Source organism: Pseudophryne corroboree, chromosome 6 (assembly GCF_028390025.1).
Source record: "Pseudophryne corroboree isolate aPseCor3 chromosome 6, aPseCor3.hap2, whole genome shotgun sequence".
Lineage (NCBI taxonomy): Eukaryota > Metazoa > Chordata > Amphibia > Anura > Myobatrachidae > Pseudophryne > Pseudophryne corroboree.
Genome location: NC_086449.1, coordinates 408,182,340 through 408,197,321, shown reverse-complemented (window position 1 = coordinate 408,197,321; position 14,982 = coordinate 408,182,340). Strand labels below are relative to the sequence as shown.

The 14,982-nt window shown below is 47.3% G+C and overlaps 1 protein-coding gene across 3 annotated transcripts in view; it reads left to right on the top strand.

Moving 5' to 3' along the window:
* FAM107B (family with sequence similarity 107 member B) overlaps positions 1-14,982 on the top strand; it is a 543,269-nt gene that overhangs the window by 487,675 nt on the left and 40,612 nt on the right. The window lies entirely within an intron of this gene.

Genomic DNA, 14,982 nt, shown 5'->3' with positions numbered 1-14,982 from the left:
GATCTCATTGAAATTAGAGATGAGCGGGTTCGGTTCCTCGGAATCCGAACCCGCCCGAACTTCATTTTTTTTTACACGGGGCCGAGCGACTCGGATCTTCCCGCCTTGCTCGGTTAACCCGAGCGCGCCCGAACGTCATCATCCCGCTGTCGGATTCTCGCGAGGCTCGGATTCTATCGCGAGACTCGGATTCTATATAAGGAGCCGCGCGTCGCCGCCATTTTCACACGTGCATTGAGATTCATAGGGAGAGGACGTGGCTGGCGTCCTCTCCGTTTATAGAGAAGAGAGAGACACAGTAGTAATTTTGGGGAGCATTAGGAGGAGTACTACTACTTGCTGAAGTGATAGATAGATAGTGTGACTGTATAATGTATATCTGACTTGTGGGGGAGACACTGACAGTGGGGAGCAGTTAGAGTCTGAGAGCAGGACTCAGGAGTACATATAACATACAGTGCACACTTTTGCTGCCAGAGTGCCACACTGCCATTGTGACCACACTGACCACCAGTATAATATATATTGTGATTGTCTGCTTAGGAGTACTACTTGCAAGTTGCTGATAGTGTGACCAGTGACCTGACCACCAGTTTAATAATCACCACCAGTTTAATATATATATATATATATATATATATATGTGTGTATATAATATATATATATAATATTGTATACCACCTACCCGTTTTTTTTTTCTTTCTTCTTCTTTATACATACTACTATAGTAGCTTACTGTAGCAGTCTGCGGTGCTGCTGAGCTGACAGTGTCCAGCAGGTCCGTCATCAGTCATTACATAATAAATATATATACCTGTCCGGCTGCAGTACTAGTGATATATATATATATATATATATATATATATATATATATATATATATATATATATATATATATATTGATTTCATCTCATTATCATCCAGTCTATATTAGCAGCAGACACAGTACGGTAGTCCACGGCTGTAGCTACCTCTGTGTCGGCAGTCGCTCGTCCATCCATAATTGTATACCACCTACCCGTGGTTTTTTTTTTTCTTTCTTTATACATACTACTATAGTAGCTTACTGTAGCAGTCTGCGGTGCTGCTGAGCTGACAGTGTCCAGCAGGTCCGTCATCAGTCATTACATAATAAATATATATACCTGTCCGGCTGCAGTACTAGTGATATTATATATATATATATATATATATTGATTTCATCTCATTATCATCCAGTCTATATTAGCAGCAGACACAGTACGGTAGTCCACGGCTGTAGCTACCTCTGTGTCGGCAGTCGCTCGTCCATCCATAAGTATACTAGTATCCATCCATCTCCATTGTTTACCTGAGGTGCCTTTTAGTTGTGCCTATTAAAATATGGAGAACAAAAATGTTGAGGTTCCAAAATTAGGGAAAGATCAAGATCCACTTCCACCTCGTGCTGAAGCTGCTGCCACTAGTCATGGCCGAGACGATGAAATGCCAGCAACGTCGTCTGCCAAGGCCGATGCCCAATGTCATAGTACAGAGCATGTAAAATCCAAAACGCCAAATATCAGTAAAAAAAGGACTCCAAAATCTAAAATAAAATTGTCGGAGGAGAAGCGTAAACTTGCCAATATGCCATTTACCACACGGAGTGGCAAGGAACGGCTGAGGCCCTGGCCTGTGTTCATGGCTAGTGGTTCAGCTTCACATGAGGATGGAAGCACTCAGCCTCTCGCTAGAAAAATGAAAAGACTCAAGCTGGCAAAAGCACCGCAAAGAACTGTGCGTTCTTCGAAATCCCAAATCCACAAGGAGAGTCCAATTGTGTCGGTTGCGATGCCTGACCTTCCCAACACTGGACGTGAAGAGCATGCGCCTTCCACCATTTGCACGCCCCCTGCAAGTGCTGGAAGGAGCACCCGCAGTCCAGTTCCTGATAGTCAGATTGAAGATGTCAGTGTTGAAGTACACCAGGATGAGGAGGATATGGGTGTTGCTGGCGCTGGGGAGGAAGTTGACAAGGAGGATTCTGATGGTGAGGTGGTTTGTTTAAGTCAGGCACCCGGGGAGACACCTGTTGTCCGTGGGAGGAATATGGCCGTTGACATGTCTGGTGAAAATACCAAAAAAATCAGCTCTTCGGTGTGGAAGTATTTCAACAGAAATGCGGACAACATTTGTCAAGCCGTGTGTTGCCTTTGTCAAGCTGTAATAAGTAGGGGTAAGGACGTTCACCACCTCGGAACATCCTCCCTTATACGTCACCTGCAGCGCATTCATAATAAGTCAGTGACAAGTTCAAAAACTTTGGGCGACAGCGGAAGCAGTCCACTGACCAGTAAATCCCTTCCTCTTGTAACCAAGCTCACGCAAACCACCCCACCAACTCCCTCAGTGTCAATTTCCTCCTTCCCCAGGAATGCCAATAGTCCTGCAGGCCATGTCACTGGCAATTCTGACGATTCCTCTCCTGCCTGGGATTCCTCCGATGCATCCTTGCGTGTAACGCCTACTGCTGCTGGCGCTGCTGTTGTTGCTGCTGGGAGTCGATGGTCATCCCAGAGGGGAAATCGTAAGACCACTTTTACTACTTCCACCAAGCAATTGACTGTCCAACAGTCCTTTGCGAGGAAGATGAAATATCACAGCAGTCATCCTGCTGCAAAGCGGATAACTGAGGCCTTGGCATCCTGGGTGGTGAGAAACGTGGTTCCGGTATCCATCATTACTGCAGAGCCAACTAGAGACTTGTTGGAGGTACTGTGTCCCTGGTACCAAATACCATCTAGGTTCCATTTCTCTAGGCAGGCGATACCGAAAATGTACACAGACCTCAGAAAAAGAGTCACCAGTGTCCTAAAAAATGCAGCTGTACCCAATGTCCACTTAACCACGGACATGTGGACAAGTGGAGCAGGGCAGGGTCAGGACTATATGACTGTGACAGCCTACTGGGTAGATGTATGGACTCCCGCCGCAAGAACAGCAGCGGCGGCACCAGTAGCAGCATCTCGCAAACGCCAACTCTTTCCTAGGCAGGCTACGCTTTGTATCACCGGTTTCCAGAATACGCACACAGCTGAAAACCTCTTACGGCAACTGAGGAAGATCATCGCGGAATGGCTTACCCCAATTGGACTCTCCTGTGGATTTGTGGCATCGGACAACGCCAGCAATATTGTGTGTGCATTAAATCTGGGCAAATTCCAGCACGTCCCATGTTTTGCACATACCTTGAATTTGGTGGTGCAGAATTTTTTAAAAAACGACAGGGGCGTGCAAGAGATGCTGTCGGTGGCCAGAAGAATTGCGGGACACTTTCGGCGTACAGGCACCACGTACAGAAGACTGGAGCAACACCAAAAACGCCTGAACCTGCCCTGCCATCATCTGAAGCAAGAAGTGGTAACGAGGTGGAATTCAACCCTATATATGCTTCAGAGGTTGGAGGAGCAGCAAAAGGCCATTCAAGCCTATACAATTCAGCACGATATAGGAGGTGGAATGCACCTGTCTCAAGCGCAGTGGAGAATGATTTCAACGTTGTGCAAGGTTCTGCTGCCCTTTGAACTTGCCACACGTGAAGTCAGTTCAGACACTGCCAGCCTGAGTCAGGTCATTCCCCTCATCAGGCTTTTGCAGAAGAAGCTGGAGACATTGAAGGAGGAGCTAACACGGAGCGATTCCGCTAGGCATGTGGGACTTGTGGATGGAGCCCTTAATTCGCTTAACAAGGATTCACGGGTGGTCAATCTGTTGAAATCAGAGCACTACATTTTGGCCACCGTGCTCGATCCTAGATTTAAAACCTACCTTGGATCTCTCTTTCCGGCAGACACAAGTCTGCTGGGGTTCAAAGACCTGCTGGTGAGAAAATTGTCAAGTCAAGCGGAACGCGACCTGTCAACATCTCCTCCTTCACATTCTCCCGCAACTGGGGGTGCGAGGAAAAGGCTCAGAATTCCGAGCCCACCCGCTGGCGGTGATGCAGGGCAGTCTGGAGCGACTGCTGATGCTGACATCTGGTCCGGACTGAAGGACCTGTCAACGATTACGGACATGTCGTCTACTGTCACTGCATATGATTCTCTCCCCATTGAAAGAATGGTGGAGGATTATATGAGTGACCGCATCCAAGTAGGCACGTCACACAGTCCGTACTTATACTGGCAGGAAAAAGAGGCAATTTGGAGGCCCTTGCACAAACTGGCTTTATTCTACCTAAGTTGCCCTCCCACAAGTGTGTACTCCGAAAGAGTGTTTAGTGCCGCCGCTCACCTTGTCAGCAATCGGCGTACGAGGTTACTTCCAGAAAATGTGGAGAAGATGATGTTCATTAAAATGAATTATAATCAATTCCTCCGTGGAGACATTGACCAGCAGCAATTGCCTCCACAAAGTACACAGGGAGCTGAGATGGTGGATTCCAGTGGGGACGAATTGATAATCTGTGAGGAGGGGGATGTACACGGTGATATATCGGAGGATGATGATGAGGTGGACATCTTGCCTCTGTAGAGCCAGTTTGTGCAAGGAGAGATTGATTGCTTCTTTTTTGGTGGGGGTCCAAACCAACCCGTCATTTCAGTCACAGTCGTGTGGCAGACCCTGTCACTGAAATGATGGGTTGCTTAAAGTGTGCATGTCCTGTTTATACAACATAAGGGTGGGTGGGAGGGCCCAAGGACAATTCCATCTTGCACCTCTTTTTTTCTTTAATTTTTCTTTGCGTCATGTGCTGTTTGGGGAGTGTTTTTTGGAAGGGCCATCCTGCGTGACACTGCAGTGCCACTCCTAGATGGGCCAGGTGTTTGTGTCGGCCACTAGGGTCGCTTAGCTTACTCACACAGCTACCTCATTGCGCCTCTTTTTTTCTTTGCGTCATGTGCTGTTTGGGGAGTGTTTTTTGGAAGGGCCATCCTGCGTGACACTGCAGTGCCACTCCTAGATGGGCCCGGTGTTTGTGTCGGCCACTAGGGTCGCTTATCTTACTCACACAGCTACCTCATTGCGCCTCTTTCTTTTTCATCCACTAGGGGTCACTGGAGTACTCTTGGGATATGGACGGCTTCCACCGGAAGAAGGCACTGAATAAATTAATTTTGAGACTACTCCTCCCCTCCATATCCTGCAGCACTTCAGTGTTTTTTCTGTGCTCGACACAGTTAGAAGGCATAGTGGAGCTCGTCCACAAAGTATTGGAATTTTTTTTCTAAGTTTTTTTTTTCGTCAATTTCCACGTCCTTTCCCCCCTTCTAACAGGCGTGGGTCAGGGACAGTGGAAGCGGCTGAGTAGCCGTGAGTGTCGGACCTCTCTGTAAAGAGCTCCCTCACTCCACTTGCAGGCTGCCTGCAGGAAAGCTGGACGGAGCTTGGATGAAAGCCCCGTCATAGACTTCTGTCACGGTCCAGGTATGTTGGGTTGGGGCGGTCAGCGCTTGCTGCCGCTCCACTGTGGGGGATTATTTGGTACTCACCGCTGCCCGGGGCGCGCTCTCACTCTCCGGCCCCCAGCATCCTAGGAGACCGCTGCTCCCTGCGCAGCAGCAGCGCTGCTTGGCTACACAGACACGCCGCCATGCTGGGTGTGGCGGGCGGGAGCACGTGTGCATAGGCCGCTCCACGGCTCTATGCAGCACGCTCTCTGCTTCCGCCATCCGCCCGCAGCAGCCGAGGAGTTCCGTTGTCCGGGGCCTACAGGACAGGCCGCTCACACGGCCCTTTGCAAAAACTTCCACAGGCCCAGACCCGGTGCTGTACACGGAGGTCGTGGGAGTGGGGGGGGAGACTTTAACAGTATTGGGCAGTGTTAAGTTTTAAGAAAAAAAAAAAAACTTGGTGCTTAGTATGTTTAATGTTCTCCTGTCTGTTCCAGGTTTCCTATTTTACATCTCAGCTAAGAGTGGTACTAGGGGAATTTTTGGGTCAGTTTTCGTATTAGCAGGCACTGCACTTGCCTAAGATATATACCAGGAACTTTGGTGTTATTACTGAGTCGTGCAGTCTGTCTGTGTGGAGTTTGTATTGTCTGTCATAATGAGTAAGACACCAGCAAAATCTAAGAAACATTTGTCATGTCATGTCTGTAAGAGTGTGTTGCCTGATGGATCCACCACATGTACAGCATGTGTTGTTAATACAGCCATAAATACGATTTCCATTCCAGAAGTAAAGCCAGCATCTCAGGACCCTCCGTGGGCTTTACTTGCAGATGTATTAGTTGGTTTACAATCAGAGCTGGCCGCCTCTCGTGAAGAAAGAGAGGCGGCAAGATCTGAGTTTAAAATGAGACCATTTGAGTTACCTGGAGAATCTCAAGCTGGTCATAAGTCCACCTTGAGTGGAAAAGATAAGTTTCCTTTTCCTACTAATTTTCCTGTCTCTGGGATACTAGATCTCACTGAACAGGAGTATGAGGAGGGCGAAATAGAACAACAGTCAGAAGGTGACGACTTTGACAGCCCAGGTATTGACAATCTCATCAGAGCAGTTCGTCAGTCGCTGGAGTTTACAGAAACTGAGGAGCCACTGACGAATGATGAAGTAGTCTTTACTAAACGACAGAGATCTCCGATGTGTTTCCCTATCTCGGAATCTCTTAATAAAATGTTACTGGAGTCACGGAAAAATCCGGACAAACGGTTTTCTATTCCTCGTAGATTTAAATCGAGTTACCCGTTTCCAGAGGCCATGACAGCTACATGGGAGAACCCACCATTGGTGGATTCATCCGTATCTAAACTTACGAGGAAGTTAACCATACCAGTACCAACTGCTACTACACTTAAAGACCCTGCAGATCGTAAAATAGAGGCTATGCTAAGGTCCATGTATACAGCAACTGGAGTGCTGTTAAGACCTGGGTTGGTTGGCATTTGGGTTACTAAAGCTTTAATGGTATGGATAAAAGAGCTCAAGTCGGCTCTGCAAGATGATCATCTTATACTTCTCGCAGATCAAATCTGGGAAGCTGCTGAATATTTATGTACAGCTTCTACTGACGTCTGTCAGCTTACTTCTCGCCTGTCCTCATCGCTAGTCATAGTACGACGAGCACTTTGGCTGCGTTCGTGGCAGGCGGAGACGGAGGTTAAAAAAGGTATAGAGGCATTGCCTTATGATGGCGAGAAACTTTTTGGTCCTGAATTGGACAAATGGATTTCTGAGGCTACTGGAGGGAAGTCTGTTTTTCTTCCTTCGCCTACAACTATACCTAAACGGAAATATTCTGGTCCGGCGTTCAAATCCTTTAGAACTCAGCCCTTTCGTGGGCAGGGCACAGGAGCAGTCACGCCGGGCAGAAGAGGTCGGGGACGTAGTGCCTGACAATCCAATGCACGTCGTCAAGACACCAAGACCACTAACAAACCAGTGGCATGACGGGCTCCCAGCCCATCTCGGATCCCCAATTGTGGGAGCACGCCTTCAGAGCTTTCAGGGGGCGTGGCTGCAGACGTCCACAGATGGGTGGATCCGCAATTTAGTATTAGAGGGTTACAAAATAGAGTTCGATTATCTTCCGACAGGAAGATTTTTCACGACAGGACTGCCTGTGTCGGACGACAAGAAAGCAGTTCTGCAGGTTGCCATTCAGTCTCTGCTGAATGCTGCAGTGATAATTCCAGTCCCTGTGCAGGAACAGGGGCAGGGTTATTATTCCAGTCTGTTTCTGGTACCAAAACCAGATGGCTCAGTCAGGCCAATATTGAACCTAAAAGGTCTCAATCATTACGTCACTTACCACAGATTCAAGATGGAATCTCTCAGGTCAGTAATTGCAGGGTTAGAGCCACAGGAATTCATGATTGCACTAGATCTCAAGGATGCGTATTTGCACATTCCGATTTGGCCACCTCACCAAAGTTTTTTAAGGTTTGCGATAAGGCGAGACCATTACCAATTTCAGGCTCTACCGTTTGGCCTCTCATCAGCGCCTCGGGTATTCACCAAGGTAATGTCCGTGATGACAGCTCATCTCAGGTCCCTAGGGGTAATAATTGTTCCGTATTTAGACGATCTACTCATAAAGGCTCCGTCTCAACAATTGCTTCTCCAACATGCCTTGCTAACGTACAATGTACTAGTTCAGCACGGTTGGATAGTCAGTTTAAAGAAATCACATCTAATTCCGTGTCAACGACTTCAATTCCTAGGGATGATTCTCGATACAGTAAAACAAAGGGTTTACTTGCCACAACAGAAAGTACAGGGCATTCGTCATCTGGTGCAATTAGTGCTCAAGCCACGCACAGTCTCAGTACATTTGTGCATTCGCCTTTTAGGCACAATGGTGGCGGCTTTCGAAGCACTTCAGTTCGGAAGATTTCACTCACGTCCGTTTCAACTGGAGGTGTTAGCACAGTGGTCGGGATCACATCTGCAGCTGCACCACAGGGTGAGGTTGTCACCACAAGTCAGGGTGTCTCTTCTCTGGTGGTTAAAAATACACAATCTATCTGCAGGGAGACGATTCGGAGTCGCGAATTGGATAATTCTGACAACGGACGCAAGTCTCAGAGGTTGGGGAGCTGTAGTTCAGAGTTATCGGCTCCAGGGCCTCTGGGCGGATCACGAAAGATCGCTATCCATAAATGTTCTGGAACTCAGGGCGATTTACAATGCTCTAAGACAAGCGGTGTACATGTTTCGTTTTCAGACTGTGCAGGTGCAGTCAGACAATGCGACGGCAGTCGCATACATAAACAAACAAGGAGGAACGAGAAGCCGCATGGCTATGCGGGAAGTAGCTCGGATCCTCAGATGGGCCGAATATCACCAGGTGATATTATCGGCAGTGTTCATTCCTGGAGTGGACAACTGGGAGGCAGATTTTCTCAGTCGTCGGGATTTTCATCCAGGAGAGTGGGCATTAAATCCAGAAGTTTTTCAGATGTTGATCCAGAAGTGGGGTTACCCTCAGGTGGATCTAATGGCATCCCGCCACAATCATCAGGTGTCAAGATATGTGTCCAGAACAAGAGATCCAGGGGCAGTGGCGGTGGATGCTCTCACAGCCACGTGGCCATACAGCCTTGTGTATCTGTTTCCACCGTTTCCGCTGCTCCCGCTGGTGCTAAAACGGATCAAGAGAGGGTTCGTCACAGTCATTCTAATAGCGCCTCATTGGCCTCGGAGGGCTTGGTTCTCGGATCTTCTCGGGTTACTCGCAGACGATCCATGGCCACTCCCACTACGTCCGGACCTGTTACAACAGGGTCCGTTCCTCTACCCCGATTTAGCGCGGCTGCGTTTGACGGGGTGGCTGTTGAAAAGGCCATCTTAAGGAAAGAGGGCATTCCTGAGTCTGTTATACCAACCATGGTACGAGCTAGGAAGCCGGTTACGGCAGCTCATTATTATAGAATTTGGCGTACTTATATAGGTTGGTGTGAAGCTCGGAAATTTCCGACATCGTCTTTTAAATTATCCCGTCTTTTGTTATTTTTACAAATGGGGTTAGATGGAGGACTACGTCTTTCCACACTAAAGGTGCAGGTATCTGCGTTGTCAATTTATTTTCAAAGGAAATTGGCCTCGTTGCAGTCAATACATACGTTTCTACAGGGTGTAAAGAGGATACAGCCTCCTTTCATTCCACCTACAGCACCATGGGACTTGAATCTGGTTTTAGATTTCTTACAGTCCGATTACTTTGAACCCTTACAACAAGTGGATATTAAATTTCTCACTTGGAAAACGATTTTTCTTTTAGCCTTAGCCTCGGCTAAGCGTGTTTCAGATTTGGGTGCCTTGTCATGCAAGTCACCGTATTTAATTTTTCATGATGACAGAGCGGAACTTCGGACGAATCCCGTTTTTCTACCAAAAGTAGTGTCGTCTTTTCACATCAATCAACCAATAGTAGTTCCTGTGTTAACAGGAGATTCTGGAATGTTGGATGTAGTTCGCGCATTGCGCATCTATGTTTCCCGAACGTCTACTGTGCGTAAGACAGATACGTTGTTTGTTCTCTATGACGCAGCTAAGAGGGGTTGGCCAGCCTCTAAGCAGACCTTATCCAGATGGATCAAACTGACTATACGTCAGGCTTACCTTTATGCTAAGTTACAGCCACCTACTTCAGTAACAGCTCATTCCACACGTTCTGTGGGGACGTCATGGGCAGCGAGTCGTGGGGCTTCTACGACACAGCTTTGCCGTGCGGCTACTTGGTCGTCAGTGCACACGTTTGTGCGCTTTTACAAGTTTGATACGTTCGCGGCATCAGCATCTAGCTTTGGCCGTTTAGTGTTACAAGGGCCAAACAGCTCTCCCGCCACGGAGGAGACTTTGGTACATCCCAAGAGTACTCCAGTGACCCCTAGTGGATGAAAAAGAAAATAGGATTTTGGTACTTACCAGGTAAATCCTTTTCTTTGAATCCATAGGGGGCACTGGACGCCCACCCAGAGCAGTTTACCTGTTTTAGGAGTTCAGTGGTTCTTATGGTAACACACTTTCACGACTGGTTTAAATTTAACAAGGGTTAATCAGTTATGGTGTCAACTGTTTAGTTGTCTGTTACGTTGTGTCAACTTTATTGTTGTCTGTGAGACTATATGTAATTCTCCTTTTGTCAATCTCTCTATCGATCCTGTTCGGCTCAGTAAAAAACACTGAAGTGCTGCAGGATATGGAGGGGAGGAGTAGTCTCAAAATTAATTTATTCAGTGCCTTCTTCCGGTGGAAGCCGTCCATATCCCAAGAGTACTCCAGTGCCCCCTATGGATTCAAAGAAAAGGATTTACCTGGTAAGTACCAAAATCCTATTTTTTTTCTTTGCGTCATGTGCTGTTTGGGGAGTGTTTTTTGGAAGGGCCATCCTGCGTGACACTGCAGTGCCACTCCTAGATGGGCCCGGTGTTTGTGTCGGCCACTAGGGTCGCTTATCTTACTCGCACAGCTACCTCATTGCGCCTCTTTTTTTCTTTGCGTCATGTGCTGTTTGGGGAGTGTTTTTTGGAAGGGCCATCCTGCGTGACACTGCAGTGCCACTCCTAGATGAGCCCGGTGTTTGTGTCGGCCACTAGGGTCGCTTATCTTACTCACACAGCTACCTCATTGCGCCTCTTTTTTTCTTTGCGTCATGTGCTGTTTGGGGAGTGTTTTTTGGAAGGGCCATCCTGCGTGACACTGCAGTGCCACTCCTAGATGGGCCCGGTGTTTGTGTCGGCCACTAGGGTCGCTTAGCTTAGTCATCCAGCGACCTCGGTGCAAATTTTAGGACTAAAAATAATATTGTGAGGTGAGGTATTCAGAATAGACTGAAAATGAGTGGAAATTATGGTTTTTGAGGTTAATAATACTTTGGGATCAAAATGACCCCCAAATTCTATGATTTAAGCTGTTTTTTAGTGTTTTTTTGAAAAAAACACCCGAATCCAAAACACACCCGAATCCGACAAAAAAAATTCGGTGAGGTTTTGCCAAAACGCGGTCGAACCCAAAACACGGCCGCGGAACCGAACCCAAAACCAAAACACAAAACCCGAAAAATTTCAAGTGCACATCTCTAATTGAAATATGATCCAATGCATACAGTCACATGGAGTAAAAAAACAGGACTTGGAACAATTGTAGCATGCTCTGTTAGCACCGTTTTCACAGCTGGCAAGGACAGCATTGCAGATACGGACACCATTTACCACCATCGAATGTACCTATCTGAGTTGGGATTGTCATGACATCTGCACACAAAGAACAGTAATCCCCATTATCACTATTTTCGGACACTGAAAGGTGTTATGACAGCGATCCAATCCCAGATTTAGCAAACAGATACCACTGTTTATGTAGAAATCATTAGGCCAACCATAGTTGGCATTGCCAGCAATGTTGGCTCTCAAAACTTTTCTGGTCTTTCCAGTCTTTGCTGAATCCCCACTTGTTTGAAGCACTACACGCATGCGCACTTTATTATTATTATTATTATTATTATTTTTATTATCCTTTTTTTATATGGCGCCACAAGGGTTTCGCAGCGCCCAATTACAGAGTACATAAACAAATAATCAAAACAGGAAAACAGCAACTTACAGTTGAAGACAATATAGGACAAGTACAGGGTAAATAAACATAACTACATCAGCAGATGACACTGAGATAAGTATCGGGTGGCAGAGGACTGCTGGAGTAAAGTAAGAGAAAGGATAAGCACATGAGGGAAGAGGGTCCTACTCATGAGAGCTTACATTCTAAAGGGGAGGGGTAGACAGACAGGGGTGACACAGATGGGGTACATAGAGAGCACGGGACAGAGGGTTAGGATGAGATTTGGCTGGGTTTGGTGATGAAGTGGGTTTTGAGAGCCCGTTTGAAGTTTTGTGGAGAGTCTGAGCGGAGAGATAGGGAATTCCAGAGAATTGGAGCAGCACGTGAAAAATCTTGGAGGTAGGAGTGGGAGGAAGTAATCAGTAGGCAGGAGAGTCGGCGTACATTAGCAGAGTGAAGAGGACGGGTGGAAGTGTAAGGGAAGATAAGGTCAGAGATGTAAATGGGAGAGGACTGGGTGAGGGCTTTGTGAGTGTGAGAAGCTTGAAATGGATTCTGAAAGGGAAGTCTTGTAGGAGAGGAGAGGTGGACGTAGTGCGTTTGGTGAGGAAAATGATCTGGGCAGCAGCATTGAGGATAGATTGGAGTGGAGAGAGGTATTTGTCAGGAATGCCAGTCAGGAGGAGATTACAGTAGTCCAGTCTGGAGATGACCAGTGAGTGCATAAGGGTCTTAGTAGCGTCCTGGGTCAGAAAGGGTTTGATCCTGGAAATATTTTTTAGATGAAAATGGCAGGTTTGTGAGAGGTGCTGAATGTGTGGTTTGAAGGAGAGGGAGGAGTCAAGGATTACTCCAAGACAGCGCACTTGGGGGCTAGAGGAAATAGTATTGCCATCAATAGATAATGAGATTGTGGGAGGTGAGGTTATGCGGGAGGGAGGGAAGATGATCAGCTCAGTCTTAGACATGTTAAGTTTAAGAAAGTGCTGGGACATCCAAACAGAGATAGCAGAGAGACAGTTGGAGATTCAAGTGAGGAGAGCAGGGGAGAAGTCTGGAGAGGAAAGATAGATTTGAGTGTCATCAGCATAGAGATGATATTGGAAATCAAATGAACTAATGAGCTTACCTAGTGAGGATGTATAGAGCGAGAAAAGAAGAGGACCAAGGACAGAGCCTTGGGGTACACCTACAGTTAGTGGAAGTGAGGGAGAGGTGGAGTCATGAGAGGAGACAGAGAATGAACGGACAGAGAGGAAGGAAGAAAGGCAAGAGAGGGCAGTATCACACAGACCAATGGAGTGAAGGATTTGCAGTAGGATAGGGTGGTCCACAGTATCAAAAGCAGCAGAGAGATCAAGAAGAATAAGTAGAGAGTAGTGGCCCTTTGATTTAGCAGCATGGAGGTCATTACAGACTTTTGTAAGGGCAGTTTCAGTGGAGTGGAGGACAGAAGCCAGACTGGAATGGGTCAAGCAGTGAGTGTGAGGAAAGAAAGGAAGTAAGGCGGTTGTAGACAATACGCTCAAGGAGTTTGGAGGCAAAGGGGAGAAGAGAGATGGGTCAGTAGTTGGAGAGGGTGTTTGGATCAAGGGTAGTTTTTTTAAGAATAGGAGAGATGAGTGCATGCTTGAAGGCAGAGAGGACAGTGCCTGATGAGAGGGAGAGATTGAGAAGGTGGGAAAGATGGGAACAGGCAGAAGGAGAGAGGTAGCGGAGGAGGCGGGAGGGTATAGGGTCAAGAGGAGAGATGGTAAGGGGAGAGGAACGAATGAGGGCCATGACTTCCTCACCAGATGCATGGGAAAAAGATGTTAGAGTTAGTGAGTGGGCTGGGGAGGGGTGGTAAGTTATGGGAGGAGGCTGGTTGCTGATGGTCTGGTGTGATGTGATGTCCTGACATATGGAGTCAATTTTGGACGTGAAGTAAGTGGCAAAGTCAAGAGCAGAGAGTGAGGAGGAGAGACGAGGAGTGAGTTGAGAGTGGCAAAGTGGCGCCGGGGGTTGGAAGACTGGGAGGAGATGAGGTTCTTGAAGTATGACTGTTTAGCAAGGGAAAGGGCAGCACTGAAGGATGAGAGCATAAGTTTGAAATGGAGGAAGTCTGCCTTAGAGCGTGATTTCCTCCAGTGTCGCTCAGCAGTACGTGAGCATTTTTGCAGATATCTGGTGCATTTGGTGTGACAGGTTTGAGGTGTTAATTTGCGAGGGTGAATAGTGGTTGGTGAAGCAAGAGTCAAGAGCAGAAGTAAGGAATGCATTGTATGTGGATGTGGGTTGTTCAGGGCATGAGAGAGAGAGAATAGGAGAGAGAAGTGAGTCAAATAGGGAGGAAAGGAATGTGGTGTCAATAGCCTCAATGTTATGCTTAGTAATGGAAGCCTTAGGAGGTAGAGATGGGGAAGCAGAGAGAGCTAGGTTAAAGGAGAGCAGGTGGTGGTCAGAGAGGGGAAATGGGGAGTTGGAAAAATCAGAAATATCACAACGGTGAGTGAAGACCAGATCCAGTGAGCTCCCATTCACATGGGAGGGTGAGGAGGTCCACTGGGAGAGACCAAGTGAAGAGGTGAGGTTAAGGAGTTTCGAGGCAGGGGATTGTGTGGGGATGTCAATAGAGATGTTGAAATTGCCTAGGATAATGGAGGGAATGTCAGAAGAGAGGAAGTGAGGAAGCCAGGAAGCAAAGTTGTTGATGAATTTGGAGGCAATGCCAGGGGGGCGGTAAATGACAGCTACTCTAAGATGGACTGGTTGGAAGAGGCGTATAGCATGGACCTCAAATGTAGAGAATGTAAGGGATGGTTCTGGTGGTATGAGTTGGTAGGAGTAACTAGAAGGTAAAAGGATCCCAACACCACCCCCATGGAGACCCCCAGGTCGGGGGGTGGGGGGTGTAACTGGTCGCCGGCAGTGTTCAACTATCGGCAACAAAGCAAAGGATACTGGAAAGAAGGAAAACACCACTGTACCTCGCCGGATATGTCAGTGCTGGTAAATACAGGTGGTATGAAATCTAGT